At 50.9% G+C, this 16,271-nt stretch overlaps 1 protein-coding gene across 3 annotated transcripts in view; it reads right to left on the reverse strand.

Annotated features, from left to right (window-relative positions):
- Positions 1-15,271, reverse strand: part of MIDEAS (mitotic deacetylase associated SANT domain protein) — a 68,586-nt gene extending 53,315 nt beyond the window's left edge. The window contains exon 1 of one of the 3 annotated variants that reach the window (XM_053889582.1): positions 15,157-15,271. The gene's annotated coding sequence lies outside the window, so the exon portion shown is untranslated. Of the gene's footprint in view, positions 1-8,003; positions 8,093-15,156 lie in introns of those variants that run through there. The other 2 variants (XM_053889583.1, XM_053889585.1) reach the window with 2 other exon arrangements.
- Positions 15,272-16,271: the final 1,000 nt, after the last annotated feature.

Genomic DNA, 16,271 nt, shown 5'->3' on the forward strand with positions numbered 1-16,271 from the left:
AGGAGGTCAGTGTGCAAAGCACACCCTCCCTGCTGCCTGCTGGAACTGCAGAAGAGAGAACAGGCCTCCTCCCTCTGTGGCTGAGACCGGGCAGCTTAGAGGTGAGTGGGTGGCTCAGAGGCGGGCCTCAGGGCCACACATACTCATGGGGCTGGTTCCCTGGAAAACCAGGTGTGAAGAATCGTCTGGGGGCTCTGAGGCCACTTGGGGGGGGGGGGGTCACCTGCATCAGGCAGAGTCCATGCCGGGAGCCCCAGAGTTATACAGTCAGACAGTCTGTGAAGTCAGGCCTCCCATTACTAAAAGACTCCGTTAGCCAATCTGAATTCTCCAGCCCCTGCAGTGCAGGTGGCTGATAAGACACAGCAGTTCTGTCTTCCCCGTGGTAACAGATGCGAGGCTTGGAGGTTCCTCCCCCTGGCCTTCCCACCCACATCCAAAGTCTTTGCTACCTTAAGGTCTTTTTAAAAAAAAAAAAAGTATATAAATTACATACATTACTAAAACAATTGCAAACACACAAATACTCTATTCATAACCACTTCACCTAAATCCAGTATTTACCTTATGCCAATTTATACCATGACCAATGTAATCAGTTCTTACCCACTGAAGTATGTGTGCAATTTTGCCTGCTAAAACAGAAACCATTTTCACCGAAATTCATCAACAAATTTTCCTGTGAATTAACATCACCTTCATATTGATTTAACAATGGCACAATAGGGCGCCTGGGTGGCGCAGTCGGTTAAGCGTCCGACTTCAGCCAGGTCACGATCTCGCGGTCTGTGAGTTCGAGCCCCGCGTCAGGCTCTGGGCTGATGGCTCGGAGCCTGGAGCCTGTTTCCGATTCTGTGTCTCCCTCTCTCTCTGCCCCTCCCCCGTTCATGCTCTGTCTCTCTCTGTCCCAAAAATAAATAAAAAACGTTGAAAAAAAAAAAAAAAAAAAACAATGGCACAATATTCCACTGGATCTAGGTGTCATGAATTCATGAATTATATAGCCATGTGGAACATTTAGGCTGTTTAAACAGCCTAATTTTGCTATTTTAAACAATGTTGCTATAAATATCTTTATGCATATAGCTCTTTTCCTCTTTAGAATCATTTCCTTAGAATTAATTGCCAAGAGTAATACTGATAGGTAAAAGGAAATTGACATTTTTTAATGGCTTCAAGTTCTACTTTTTAAAAATATATTGGGGCGCCTGGGTGGCGCAGTCGGTTAAGCATCCGACTTCAGCCAGGTCACGATCTCGCAGTCCGTGAGTTCGAGCCCCGTGTCAGGCTCTGGGCTGATGGCTCGGAGCCTGGAGCCTGTTTCCGATTCTGTGTCTCCCTCTCTCTCTGACCCTCCCCCGTTCATGCTCTGTCTCTCTCTGTCCCAAAAATAAATAAAAAAACGTTGAAAAAAAATTTTTTTAAATATATTGTTGTATGTGAGTTACCGGGATTGCCTATTTTCCAAGATAGTTTTCCTGACAATATCTCTCAATCCTAGCAATCAAGTTCTACTCTTAAAATCTGCTTTCCCTAAGTCCCCAGTGGGTCTGGCATCTGGAGTACACATCCTAGGATTGAATGTTGGAGGTAACTCAATCAATTTGCTGTGGAGTATGACGAAGGAGGACAGAGAGATGTAGGTAGGGAGGTAGAGAACTGGGATGGACAGGAGGGGGGAGCAGGTCCCGTGGAGGCAGAAACAAAGGCAGATCCCACATGCTGTCCCTTCCAAAACAAGCCAGTACTTCCCTAGACATCAAACCTGCTCCAACACCCAAGCTCCTCCCCAGGAGCCAAGAACAAAAACACATTTCGATGGATTCCTAAATGACATCTTAGAAATACTACGTGCTTCTAAGTTCTGGAAACATATTCTGCAAACAGCATAAGTCATGCACTCATCACTGGTCAAGCAGACCCATGCACGTGTGGGCTCAGCCCTAAGGGCAGTTCAACTTGAAGAAAGAAAGTCCACCTCATCCGCCGTGGCAGGAAGATGCTGCTCCACAGAGCTCTCTAAGTGGCAGACCCCAGACAACTGTTGTGGAATTTCTCAGCGGGAAAGAACCACATGTAGTTTAAGTCTCTCATAGACAAACTGAGACCCCAAGTCCCGGCTTTGGGGCTCCCACTGTATGCTGCAATCATAGCCAGGAGGATCTGTTCCTCTTCCCCCACAACAGGAAGAGCCATGGCCGGTCCTGTCACCAGATTAAATAAGGCGTTTATTTTAAAGAGCCTCAGTCTCTTCTTTCGTGGTCTGCTGACTTGTTTTCCCTAGTTCCTTCCCTGTGCAAAGCCAGAAGACAGTGCCAGCCATGGAAACTAAGGAATCCTCTAAGGGAAGCTGGTATTGATCCTTTTCTTACGGGTTGGGACCAGTGAGGAGGGTGTCACCTTTAACCAGCTCCTTCTCACAGATGCCTCCTCAGAGTCCTTCTCAGGGTGAGGGGGACCCAGAAGCCATGCTTTGTGCCCCTAGATCCCCTTCCCCCCCTTCACCAGGGCCTAGTGGGCAGGCTCAGTGGAATAGCAAAGCCACCAAAGCAGTGGTTCCACCAGTAGGTGCAAAGGGAGGCTTCCATGTAGACAAACAGTTCACCCACCACACACGTCCACGCCAGGCCCTGGGCCTGCCCACTGCTCTCTCACATCCCCTCAGGCTGTCCTTCCAGCCCCATCATGGGACACCTACTGTGTGCCAGGCGCAGTTCTGCACCAGCGAGGAGCCACGCACACCTGCAGTGGATGCCAGTCCTACCGCGGGGAAGTTCCGCTGCCGACGCTAAGGTGGAGGCTCAGGAAAGCGGTAGGGAAGTAGGTGACTTCTGGTGGATCCTGTGGGCATCTGCCAGGAGGAAAAGGGCAGGGCGGACATTCCAGGGAAAGGAAGCAACAACACACAAGGCACAGAGGAGCAAAAGTGCATTAAGCAGCAGAGAGAACACAACCGGCCGCGCTGGGAGGGCGGAGGGGATGGCAGGAGAAGAGGTGGAAGGGTGGACGAGGCCTCCAAAGTGGGCCTCGCGCGCCATTCCGAGCTTTCTCCTGCAGGACCTGGCAGCTCTCAAAGGTTTTTAAGAGGGGGGACGTGTTCACAGCTGTGTTTCAGTAAAATAACCAGGTCCTTCAAGCCCACTTTTCCATTTCGGTGTTGCTTGTAACACAATTTCACTTCATCGGGCCAAGAATGCACAAGTCAGTATCAACTCTAGTTCCTGCCAGAGTACTAGCCAGGAACACCCCAGCTTGTCCTTCCCAAGGGCCATCCTGACCCCACACTGGTGACCAAGACCCCCTTGGAATCGCCTCTAGTCCAGGTGTAAGAACCTAGCCCACGATACATCCAGCTTTGTGGAGGCAGCAGGCTCCCACTTCTAGGCACCAGGAAAGAGACTCTTAGAAGGCTGGCAGTGATCACAGCCTGAGCCCAGTAAGTTCAAAACTACATTTTTCTGGGGCGCCTGGGTGGCGCAGTCGGTTAAGCGTCCGACTTCAGCCAGGTCACGATCTCGCGGTCTGTGAGTTCGAGCCCCGCGTCAGGCTCTGGGCTGATGGCTCGGAGCCTGGAGCCTGTTTCCGATTCTGTGTCTCCCTCTCTCTCTGCCCCTCCCCCGTTCATGCTCTGTCTCTCTCTGTCCCAAAAATAAATAAAAAAAAAAAAACGTTGAAAAAAAAAAATTTAATAAAAAAAATAAATAAAAAAAAAACAAACTACATTTTTCTTTTTCTTTTTTTTTTTTTTAAATGTTGATTTATTTATTTTGAGAGACGGGGCAGGGAAGGGGCAGAGAGAGAGAGGGAGAGAGAATCCCAAGCAGGCTCTGCACTGTCAGTGCAGAGTCTGACATGGGGCTCAATCCCACCAACCGTGAGATCATAACCCGAGCCAAAATCAAGAGTCTGCTGCGGCAGCACACCCGTAATCAAACTCACTTGTTTGGATTTCTGCAGCAAAGCATATGTGTATTCATACTAAAAGGGATAAATAGGGGCGCCTGGGGGGCTCAGTTGGTTAAGTGTCCAACTTCGGCTCAGGTCATGATCTCACGGCTGGTGGGTTCAAGCCCCCCGTTGGGCTCTGTGCTGACAGCTCAGAGCCTGGAGCCTGCTTCGGATTCTGTGTCTCCCTCTCTCTCTGCCCCTCCCCCGCTCATGCTCTCTCGCACACACGCGCGCGTGCTCTCTCTCTCTCCTTCAAAAATCAATAAACATTAAAAAAAAAAAAAAAGTCGGGCGCTCAACTGACTGAGCCACCCCGGTGCCCCTTTTTCTTTTTAAAGGAAATTAATTCCTTCGTCTAAGGCTATTGGAACTGAATGATCAAGATTTCAGACAAGGTGCCCTTGCTTCAAAGAGCTACAACCAGAGGATTTGAGGATAAGAAGAGAGTCAGTGCTCCCCTAACCCAACACGCTCTCATTGTGTGGATGAGGAGACCCAGCAGCCCCCGGCACACGAAGCCCTCGCTCCTTTAGCTCTCTCTCTCTCTCTCAGGCAGGATCCTGGGTAGAATATTTTCAGAACTGGAGAGGTGCCCAGTCTTGTTGCTTTGGACAGCTTGGGCACCAGGGACCTCAGTCATTCCACAAACCAAGCCTGAAGCCAGAACTCCAACCTCCACTCTGAAAAGCAAGGTTGGACCTCCCAAATACCTCACGGCCCTGAGAGTCTTGCCCAAGCCCAGAGGAGAAACAGAATTCAAGCTGTAACTGCCTGTTAGCCAGCGAGAGCCAAGCCTTGGACTCTGTCCTCACAAGGCAGCGCTGAAGTTTTCCAAGTGGAATCAAATGTGCAGGGAGGACCCAGATGCTGGGATGACCTCTCTTTTCCACTGGAATCATTCAGACTCCAGAGGAGAAATCCCATCGCTAATGAAGTGCTTAGTTCTCCGGAGCATGTAAGAATCCTGCAGTTTAGCTGGAGGCCAAAAGAGTCAGAAAAATGTCAAGAAAGATTAAGATCAAGATGTAGATATTTTCAGTGGCCTAAGGGGGAGGCTCCGTCTCCTCCTCCCATGTCCACTCTCAGGGACGTGGCACTGTGAATCCTGGTGGGAGGCAGAGTTCCACCTGCTGCTAGGCAAGCTGGAACCTCAGGGCCTCATTCTTCAGTACCGCCCAGCAGTGAGAACATGGGCATGGGACCTGAGCTGGACAGCCAGACGCTCAGCCTGGGTTCTGCCAGTGGAGTGAGTGGCAAGGAGACTTCAGAACTCACTCCAGAGGGGGTGGCAGCGTCCAGCTCAGCTGGCAGCAGTGATGCCTCCACTTTGGTGCCAGCCACCCAACTGCCCACAGGTCCCGACTGATTTCTGAGCCTTTGTTCTTCAGGCTTTCAGTGAGCCACCACGTATCCTTCCAGTTCATTCTTTTTCTCCTGAATGTAGCCGAGTCCTAAGACCTGGACCGCCCCACCATGTTCACAATGCTTCCTCTGGCCCCCCAAGATAACACCTACACTCAAGCTTCTGTCTTCTCCTCTGTGAAAAGAGTCTAACTTAAATCGCCACACATCCGAGAGGACTGCAGCCACCTAGTAGTCACAAATACGGACAAATGCCATAAATGCTGAATGTAACAGCCTCCCTGTCCCTGGTTCTACTGGCTTGGGGCATTAATATCAGAAATGAAAGGCGCTGACGCTCCCTTGGATGCCTCCCTATTTCCCTACCCAGGTGGATGTGGGGGCAGGAAACCTGGGTTCTAGAACTTGCAAGTGCCACTGCAACCCTGCGGCAGGTGACGCCCGCCCTGCCAATCTCACAGGGAGGTGAGACCAAATGAGAAGCCCCCATGGCACAGCCCCATTAGCCCCTAATTCCCAAGTCAATCATTCTTTTCAGTCTTCTCTTTCTTGATGCCAACAGTCGATGGATTTCAACTCAATTTAATGAATACTTATGGAGAACTTTCTATGTGCCACATGCCATACTAGGTGCACAAAATCATGGTCCCTGTTTTCATCAAATGCAAAGTTCCCTCTTCCCTCAGCTTCTATGACACCGTGCTCTCCTGGGGTTCTTCCTTCCTCACCACTGGTTCCTTCTCAGTCTCTACTGCTGATTCCTTTACACCGTGCCTCTTCAATGGTGATCCCCTCACCTCCTACTGTGTCTCTCCATGCTGCCATCGGCTTCCATGATGCCGTCAGCTTCCCTATCTCCAAGCGCCTTCTATGTTCCGGGGATCCCCAAATGTCTGCTCCAGAAAGTCTGACAGACAGAGGGGTTGAAGGGAGGTAATCGGGTTTGGAACTTGTCTTGAAGTTGACACAGTAAGTCATCATTTTTACTTAAATGGTTTATTTGGGATGGCTTAGTTAGGATTCACAGAGGGCAACACCCTCCATCGCCATCACTGGGGGATCTCCTGCCCCAGACCCGTATGTCCAACTGCCCGCTAGACATCTCTCTCGGATGTCCCAGAGTACCTCCAACTCAACATGTCTGAAATTAGACTCATCGTCTCTCCCCAAAAATCTGTTCTTCTTCCTATGTCTCAAGTAGACACCTGAGCAAACACTTCAACTTCTCCCTTGCTCTATACATTTGATTGGTCCTCACGGCCTGTCCACCCAACTCCCTGATGCCTTCCTAATCCAGCCCCTCCCTCCTGCACCACTCTGGCTTAGATTCCTCCATCTTGCCCCAATGACTGCAGTGACCTCCTCTCTGGTCTCTTTGCTGCCCATCTTCCCCATCTCCAGTCATGCCTCCACATCACAGCTGAATGAATGATCTTTCAAAATGAAAATCTCTCTCTCTCTCTCTCTCTCTCTCTCTCTCTCTCTCTCTCACACACACACACACACACACACACACACACACACACACATAGCCAGTCCTCTGTGGCTCCTACTGCCCTCACCTAAGGTCCAAACCTCTTAGCCGACACAAAAGGCTGGCACGTGACCCGGCCCCTGCCTGCCCCTTTCAACACCCTGTCCCACCAGTGCTCCATCACACCCTGCTGCTTGCAGTTCCCGAGGGGACCATGTCATGCCTCTACTGCAGTTGCCTGAGCTGCTCCCCATGTCGAGTATGCCCTGAGTCTCTTTGCTACCTGGTGGACACCTACTCATTTCTTAGGACTCTGCTCACAATCAGGTCCTCCAGGAAGCTTCTCATTCATTAATTCCACAGCATTCACCAAGCACAGGTACCATGAGAGGCACCGGGGCCACCCTGGACCTTTCTTTTTTTTTTTTTTTTTTTTTTAATTTTTTTTTTCTTTTTCAACGTTTTTTTTTTTTTTTTTTTTTTTTTTTTTATTTATTTTTGGGACAGAGAGAGACAGAGCATGAACGGGGGAGGGGCAGAGAGAGAAGGAGACACAGAATTGGAAACAGGCTCCAGGCTCCGAGCCATCAGCCCAGAGCCCGACGCGGGGCTCGAACTCACGGACCGCGAGATCGTGACCTGGCTGAAGTCGGACGCTTAACCGACTGCGCCACCCAGGCGCCCCACCCTGGACCTTTCTTAACATTCCTCTCTCCTCTGGCCTGGCAGAAGTGACCAGCTCCTCCTCTAAGCCCAGCAGACCCCTGAGCACATTGACAGTGACAGCGTGTCACTAATTGCTCTGGCTTTTGCACATGTCTGTCTCCCTCACAAACCATGAACACCTTAAAGGGGGAGGCTGGATCTTCTTGATCTCTGTATGCCGAGTACCTAGCACAGAGCACACAGTAGGGATTCAATAAATGCATGTCGCACGAGTGAGTAAAAGACTCAAGAACGTGAGGTAGGGGCGCCTGCGTGGCTTGGTCTGTTAGCTGTCCAACTTCAGCTCAGGTCCCACGATCTCCCGGTTCGTGGGTTCGAGCCCCATGTTGGGCTCTGGGATGACAGCTCAGAGCCTGGAGCCTGTTTAAGATTCTGTCTCTGTCTCTCCCACTCGTGCTCCGCCCCCCCCCACCTCAAAAATAAAATAAACATTAAAAAAAAAAAAAAGGAACGTGAGGGAAAGTACCCTGTAAACCACGCTGGGCACGGTTACCTCTGCTACTGCTCTGGCCGGTTTTCTTCTTCTCTGTCACTGGACAAGTCAGATCCTAAATGCCAGCTGGGTGGTTCAGCACAACCTCCCTGGAGAGATGGTGGAGGAAATGCTGAGCCTTTCACCATGTCTAGTGCAAGTGGAAGTGGGGTTGGGAGTGGCTGTTGACTCCTAAGTTGTCACAGAACACCTACTATTGGCAAGCCACAGAGGAAGTAGACATGGGCTCGTGTGGAATGTCCCTTGCAGGCCCCTTACGATGGCCCATGATAGGGAGACTGGGGAGGGGACAGAGGAGAGTGGATAGAGAGGGCTAGAGGGCTAGTGTCTTAGGCCAGAGAAAAGTGCATTCCTGGGCCTTCCCCTGGGTCCCTCATGGGATCTTAGGAACTGGGATCTTAGGAACTGGGAGAATTCCTCCATTTCTGTAGTGTTAACTCAACCCACTTTCTGCGCTTTGAAAATACTAAGTAATCTTATTGACCAAATGAGTCTGGTTAGGAGTTTTTAGGGACTCAACAGGTTGATGGCCATGAAGATCAATTAAGATTATAATAACATAATATAATGGCAAGAAGTCTATTCAAAAAACATCCCACTCTCTTCCAAAAGACCTCCCGTCTCCCACTGCTTATTGTTGTTTGTAAGTTTCTTCTTTTTATATCTTTGCGTACTGCCGTAAGGAAACTGAAGAGATGGGAGTCCTTGGCTTACAAAGAGACTTGCTGGAACTAATGATTATGATGATCCATGCAGGATGGCAAAAGGAAATAGAATAATATGGGGTTTGTGCCCTGACCCTTCCATTCAGCAGCTGTGTGACCTTAGAGAAGCCATGTATCCTCTCTGAATCTTAGTTAAAAATGAGAGAGTTATTATAGGTGCCCTTCCTAGCTTTACATTCTTTTTTTTTTTTAATTTTTTTTTAACGCTTATTTATTTTTGAGACAGAGAGAGACAGAGCATGAACGGGGGAGGGGCAGAGAGAGAGGGAGACACAGAATCAGAAGCAGGCTCCAGGCTCTGAGCCATCAGCCCAGAGCCCGACGCGGGGCTTGAACTCACGGACCGCGAGCTCGTGACCTGAGCTGAAGTCGGACACTTAACCGACTGAGCCACCCAGGCGCCCCAACATTCTTAACCTCAGGATTCTCTGAGATGCTGTTACTGCAGTTACTATGAAACAGGGACTGGATGAAAACAGTCCCTGAAGTCCTAGTCAGCTCTAAAAGTTGACTGTTTAGTGAAACAGCAGATTCTAGAAATTATTGGTTTATTAAATGTGGTTTACACATAACTTTTCAGAAATAGTTTTCTTTGTAAATTCTAGTTTCACCCATGTATGTTCTTCAAAACTTTCAATTAAAAGTCCATTCGTTATTAACTGCAACATTATGTGTAGTTGCAAAAGACTGGAAGCAGCCCAAATGCTCTCCAGTAGGAGACTACTTAATTAAATGAGGGTATTTTCCTACAGTGGAGTACTAGCCATTGGAAAAAATGAGGCAGCTCTACGTGCGTTGTTGTAGAATAATCTCAAAGACACACTGAGTGAAAAACAGAATGCAGAACCCTGTGTATAGTATGCCAGAACTTGTTTATATATTCATACTTTCCTTAATCTGCAGAGGCTACATCTGGAAGCACGGCTGAAAAATGACAAACTGTTGCTGCCTAAGACAGGGACACTGAAGGATTGAAAAAATGGGAACATTAGAGACTGGGAAATTTATCTTTTCAAAGTTTCATGTTATCAAATTTATCAATATTTTCTTATGGCTTCTGCTTTGTATCTTTCTTAAGAAGGTTTCCCTCAAGGTTAAAATAGATATTTATTTCTCTAATTCTATTGCATTTGTATATGTGGGCATAATATGTATAACAATCTCTTTTCTATGTTGAAATGACTTTTGAGACTAACTTTATGCTATACAACATCTCTTTTGAATTTTCAACCATATTTATACCTTTTTAAATAGAAAGTTGGGATGGGAGTGAGAATCTACCAGATTTCATTTTTATAGAAAACAAAAATTTTAAGGAATCTATTTTATAGAGTACATCTTATGGTTTGTGAATTGTAGCTCAATTCAAAAAGAAGGTATCTAGCTTATATGGCAAGGTTGAGGTTAACAGCATGAGAACTGGGTGGAGACAGAATCCTCCCAGTCAAGGCCAATATTAGGGTTTAGCCAGGATCTCCCAGAGACTCAGTTTTATAGTTTAGCCTGGTTTTATAGGTTCAATGCCTCTTTGTGCACAACAGACCTGCAGCTAACCGGGAAGCATCTCTCTGTCTTCCTCAAAAGTCTTGCCTGAGAGGTGGCCCCTCCTCCTTCTAACAGTTTGGTTCTCTTGGAAGGACAGGCCACCCAGATGACAAATGCTCTTCCCTAAGAGCTGCCGTTCAGGCATAGGACACTGTGGGGCAGGCAGGTCAACGGGGCTCAAATCAGGACAAGGAGGAGCCGGTGTGGAAGCTGGACAGATACCATCTGGCACCCATGGGGAAGAGGTACTGGAAATGGAACAGAACAATGAAGTGCAAAGCCAGGAGGCGCCAGAGAGGCTAACGGGCAAGAGGAGGCAAGGCTGGAGAAATGTTTAGAATACAGACCAGGAACTTGGTCCTTGGTGCTTGGCGCGGCTGTGTGTGTCTACACACAAACGGACAATATTTGATAGCCGTTGCCATTTTATCCTCATCACCAAATATTTACTGGGACTCGCTGTGAGTAGAGCACCAGGCCTGAAGATACAAATAGATTTAAAACAGTGACTTCCAGTTTAGTTAAGAAGGGATAAAAGTGATCCACACAAAGGCACATTGAAGGAGCTGAATGAAGGGTATGAGTGAAGGCCAAAGGAAATGTTAAAAATCCTTTAGGCCAGGTTTCAAGGTCTTCTTCAGCCCAGTGGATGTTACTGGAGTCCCTGGGGGATGCCCCGCAGGATGGGACAGGGGAAGTTCTTGAAGAGGGAAACATGAACAGGGCTAGAGGGAAAGCAGGAACCTCTGTTCTGTTCTGCTTCTCTGTTCTGAGCCAAGCAGAACAGAAGAAAAAGGCATTCCAGGCTTCCAGGGAAGCATGAGAGGTAGGAATGCTTGCCACCAGCAGTTTGGACAAACACACAGAGTGGGTCACTGGGTCAGAGCAGAGGGTTAGGGCAGGAGATCAGCAGAGGCCAGACCCCTGTGTGGAAGGCCCTGACTGCCAGCCTAGAAGTTTGATCCTTACCATGCAGACAGTGGGGAGCCATTGAAGGCTGCTGAGCAAGAGGGTGACTCTTGCAACCAGGCATCTTAAGTGACATTACAGAGAGCCTTTTATCCGAGGCTTATGCAAAGCCTTGTGTATATTTCAAGGAGCACTTGGTGCAGAAAGTCAGAAAGTCGTAAAGCAAGGCCCTGTGTCACGGAGATGAGGAAAAAAAAAGGTTTAAGGGTCTTACAAAGAGATGCTTCACTGAGTGTGAGAAATGAAGGGGGGAACATTTTAAAGAAGGAAACAAATTTGCAGGACAGAACTGCCAGGCATCTGGAAAACTGTAGCACTTTCTTCAGAGTCGGGCATGCCCTCTTTTAGCTGGGGGTGTTCTGCCTCCTTTTTTGGAGGTTAGTTGTGGTGTCAAAACACTGGGTTGTGGTGTAGGGAGTGAGGCAGCTGGGAGGAGGCAGATGAACAGAAATATATATATATCAGGCCTGGAGAGCATAAAAGGCCTTCATTCTGAGCCCAGCTTCTTGCAAGGGACTTCATCGGCCTCTCTCAGTGGCACTTGGGGGTTTTCGCCAGAGTTGCTGAGCTTGCTAATTACCTCCAACAGTTTCTCCTCTTGAAACCAAATGATTTTTAAAATCTGTCGGGTTCCGATGCAGAGCTTTTTCAATATTGTTCCTCGTCGTGCATAGTGAGGCGGCAGGGCTGCTCAGGGTCTGTGAACTGGGCAGCAACTTTAGGCCATAAATCAGCATTTACATAAGGTGGGAGAGGAAGTCGGGATTATGTTTCCGGTCCTACCCTGGGCCATGTACAACTCCAGGCAAGCCAGGAGAAGGGCCTGAGTTAGGCACAAAAATCAGCCAGGTTGAGCTGAAGATGTGGGCAGGCAACTAACGCCTGGTGGGGCCACAACTCCAGGAAATCCGCTTCCTTCTTCCTCTGGCCTTTGCAAGGGGTCCCTCTCCTCTGTTCTCCTGCCCACACTCCTAAGGTCCTTCGGGCACCTTCAGTCTCTGCAGGTTCTAAATTAACACTAAGTACTGCAACTCAAAACTGTCTTTTCTTTGGGGTCAGAAGGGAATGCTCCCCTCCTCTGCACCTCAGGGCTAGTGCTGGGCACCAGTAGGTCCTTACTGAAGCAACCGCATCGGGTGATGCAGCTTAACCAGAACCCTGACAGTCAAGTTCAGTAAAAACACAAATGTACCCAGAACAGAAGGTTGTGCAACTCAGGAACTCCTACCATGGTGGTGTTTTTGCGCTAAACCTCATTCCCCTGTGGCAATTGTGCTTGTACGTCCCAGACTTTCTAGAAACGTCCTGATTTCATATGTTTTTCCTCGAGTCTCTGGAAGCACATAGGTGTCTGCCAGGGACTGTGCCCTAATGTTTTGGTTTGACAACTTGACACTGTGCCCATGACACACAGCTGGCATGAGGCTGCAAAACAGCATTTTTTCCTTCAGGTGAAACTCAGTTACTGGGCTGGGGAGAAGGCCAGGCATGGGGAAGCTGCAGTGTGCCCGCGCTATCAGTACCTGGCGCTCTGAGTGGAGAGGCAGCCCCAGCACTGCGGTGGGACGGTGCCACAGGGTCACACAGCACCCCCCGTGGTGCAGGGCTGAGAGGTGCCCCGTGACAGTCCTCCACCTAGGCCATGGGGAGAGTGGGTTAAGATACGGGGTAGGAGGGGCGCCTGGGTGGCTCAGTCGGTTGAGCGTCCGACTTCAGCTCAGGTCATGATCTCGCAGTCTGTGAGTTCAAGCCCCGCATCGGGCTCTGTGCTGACAGCTCGGAGCCTGGAGCCTGCTTCGGATTCTGTATCTCCCGCTCTCTGCCCCTCCCCCGCTCATGCTGTGTCTCTCTCTGTCAAAAATAAATAAACTTAAAAAAAAAAAAAAAGATACGGGGTAGGAGCAGAATGGCCCTGGTTGTATCCTGTACAGGCTTTTTGACTGTTTTTTACATCCCTCTTACTACAGTTAGCCACATCTGAGGCCCTCAAGGAGAACCTGTTTGCCTTCTTTCCACACTTGCAGGCCTGGCTCCCTTCCTGCAGCGCAGAAGCTCAGGAGGTATGAGGACCCCCATCCTGCTCTGCGGCTGCAGACCGGGCTCAGGAAATGGGCCAGGGGGCTCTTCTGGAGAAAATGTCCTTGAGGCACCCCCCCTGCGGGTGCCGCCCCACCCACCCCAGACACCATCACAGACACACAGTCTCAAAGCCCCAGCACTTTTCCCTTTGCCCAGAAGACAATAAAGGAATTAGGACCCACCTACTAAGTTTCTGCAGCTGACGCTTCAAGGCTCAAAGTCGAGCTCGCCAGCTCAGTCACACATGTCTGACGTGTCCTCTTTGCAACCAGGCCCCACTCCAAAGCGACCGTGCAATTTTGCTAATTCAAACTGCTTTCCCGTTTAGGGAGGCTGATAGCCATCTCCCATCTCCTTTTCCTGCTGACGTCATCCCACATTTTCTACAGACACAAATAAGGGCACAGTTCCCGGGATAGTTTTCAGGCTGCCTAAGGTGGAAGTGGAGGGGTCTGCCCTCCTGGGTCCCCTTCACTTCTCTGGTGTTTGGCAAGTTGTCGGAGGTTAAGGGAGAGGCAAGGAAATAAATCACCTAGCTAAGGCTAAAGGCCAAAAAAGAACTTGGTGACTGCAGATCAAGCCCAGATCTGTCCTGGGCATTTGCAATGCAAATCTGCGTTTTGTTCCCTGCCACCAAGGTCTTGCACAATAGCCTGTGTATAAACATCCACGCCAACAATGCCTGACTGTGCAATCACGCCGTAATTACAGGCCGGCAGGAAGCTGCTGCTAGGAACTGCACCATTCACCCTCTAGACATCCCATGTCGGAGTCCCCACGGCACCGACGTACATTCCGGCACACCAACGCCGTCCCGCCGCTGCCCCGGCCGGGCCGCCGCTGCTACAGTCGCAGTCTCCAAGCCAGGGAGCCTGGCCGCCACCCGCCCGCCCGGCCGGCCTGCCAGCCCTGAGTTACTTTGCAGGGATGTCATAAACTTCTCAGCTGTTCTTTAAAAAGCCCTGCGCCACGAGGCTACCGAGGGCGGCGGGAACCACCAGTAAGGTTCACAAGCACAATCCTGCAGCCCTAGCAGTTTTAGAAAACAGAAGAGAGCTGAGATGCCACAGAGTCCACTGGAAGCGGGTTTCGGAGTTTTATATAGAAAACATTCACATATGTACGTGGGCGTGCTGACAGTTTTTATGGCTAAATTGCAAAGTGTTAGGCCTTAGGGATTACTGTCAGGTTAGGGACGAGGTGTGGGAGGAGAAAGAATGGGGGAGTCAGGAGCGATTTGTTGAAAGGGGGCTTGGGGGCAATTCTGGTTTTGCTTTTTTGGAAAGGAGCAGGGTTGTTTTCCCAAAAGTCCGAGTTGCTCTGCTCTTCGTCACTGGAGGGCCGAGCAAAAGAAAAGTGGGGGGAAAGTTTCTTTAACTTCCTTCCTGCAACCTCACCGAAGGCTGCGAAGAGGAAGAACACGTCCCCCTGGGAAGCACCGGGCAGGGCTGGGGGACGGCTGCGCCCAGCCTCTGGGGGTGCGGGACGCTGGGCGGACGACTAGCCCCGCACGCAGGCCGCGGGCAGCCCCTCCCCGCACCCCTCCTTTAGCACACGGGCCGCCCGGTTGCAGCCCCGGCTGTTTCAACTCCCGCGGGAAACCGGCCACAACAGGGGCGCAGCCTGGGGCCTCCGACCCCGGCCACGGAGCGCCCGCCCTCCCCTCTCCGCTCCCCCCTCCCCCCTGCAGCGCCGCCCGCACCCCGGCGCCCAGCGCGGCGGGCCCAACCCGGCCCCCCACATCCCCGCCCGCAGGGCCAAGCCCCGACCCCACGCGTTTCCGAGCCCCACGCCGGCGCCCCGGCGGCAGAGGGGGCGCCCGGCCCGCGGCTCACCTGCACGCTCGATCCCGGGGCCGCTCGGAGGGGCGCGGGGCGCTGGGCGCAGGCGAGCGCGGCCCGCAGACTCAAACTTTGTTGCTCTCGGGACGGCGCAGTCGTCACTTCCTCGCGGAGCGGGCGGCGCGGCCCGGGCTGTGACCCAGCAGCTCGCGCGGTGGCGCGCCGGGCCCTGCAGCCGCCCGCCCGCCCGCGCCCCCGGCTCTTGCGCGCCCCGGTTGCCCGGGCGCCGACTCCCCAGCTCGGCTCGCCCACGGCTGCCAGGGCCCCGCGGCCAGTCGTCCGCCGAGCCTGCACCCCTGCGGGTCGTTTCCGCGCCGAAGAACTGCGACCGAACCTGTGTTCTCAGGCTGGGTCTGGAAGGTGGCGTTGGGTTCAGGGACCCCGGCGAGCTGGGGTTCCAGGGGAAACACACCCACCGCACAAACAAAAGGGGGGAGGAGGAGGAAGGGAAAGTTTTTCAGTTTCACGTTGAGGCTAGAAGGTGCTGTCAGAAAGCAGAATGCTCTTGTGTTTTGCCAAATAACGCCTAAGCTGGGCCTTCAAACGCGGGTTTCCTCGCCCCACATTCCCTCCAAAGGTCTGCACGCTCGTCCTTCGACATTTCCACTCGTTGTAGGCGCGCAGGACGGCTACCATATCTCACACCTCAGGGGGCTATTTCGGCGTCCAAGTAGGGGCTGCAAAATGGTTTCTGTTCTAATCCTCCCCCGCGATTTCCACCTCTTCCTTTACCCTCAACTCACAGATCTCTTTGAGGCCTGATGCATTCCGCGTTTCATCACGGGCCAAAAGTGACTTAGAGGGTAGGGTGGAGTCCCGAGAAGAGGAGCATCAGGCAAGTCGTTTTAAATTTATCGTTCCCCCAAATAAGTTCGCTCGCCGTATTAAAAACTGCAACAAAAAGCCACCTTTTTTGGTTTCTGATAAATAGCAACAAAGTAGTCAAACAGCAATCTTTAGGGAAGAGTTCTCTCCAGCTTTGCTGGAGAGAAAACCGGGTTAGCCTTTGCTATGGTTAAAAAAAAAAAAAAAAAGCAGACATTTGAAACTGCAGTGGAGGGCTTTCATAACAGAAACATTAGCTTCATTGTAGCTTGTTGCGGAAAACA

Source organism: Panthera pardus, unplaced genomic scaffold (genome assembly GCF_024362965.1).
Source record: "Panthera pardus isolate Hobbes unplaced genomic scaffold, ASM2436296v1 HiC_scaffold_24, whole genome shotgun sequence".
In the NCBI taxonomy this organism is placed as follows: domain Eukaryota; kingdom Metazoa; phylum Chordata; class Mammalia; order Carnivora; family Felidae; genus Panthera; species Panthera pardus.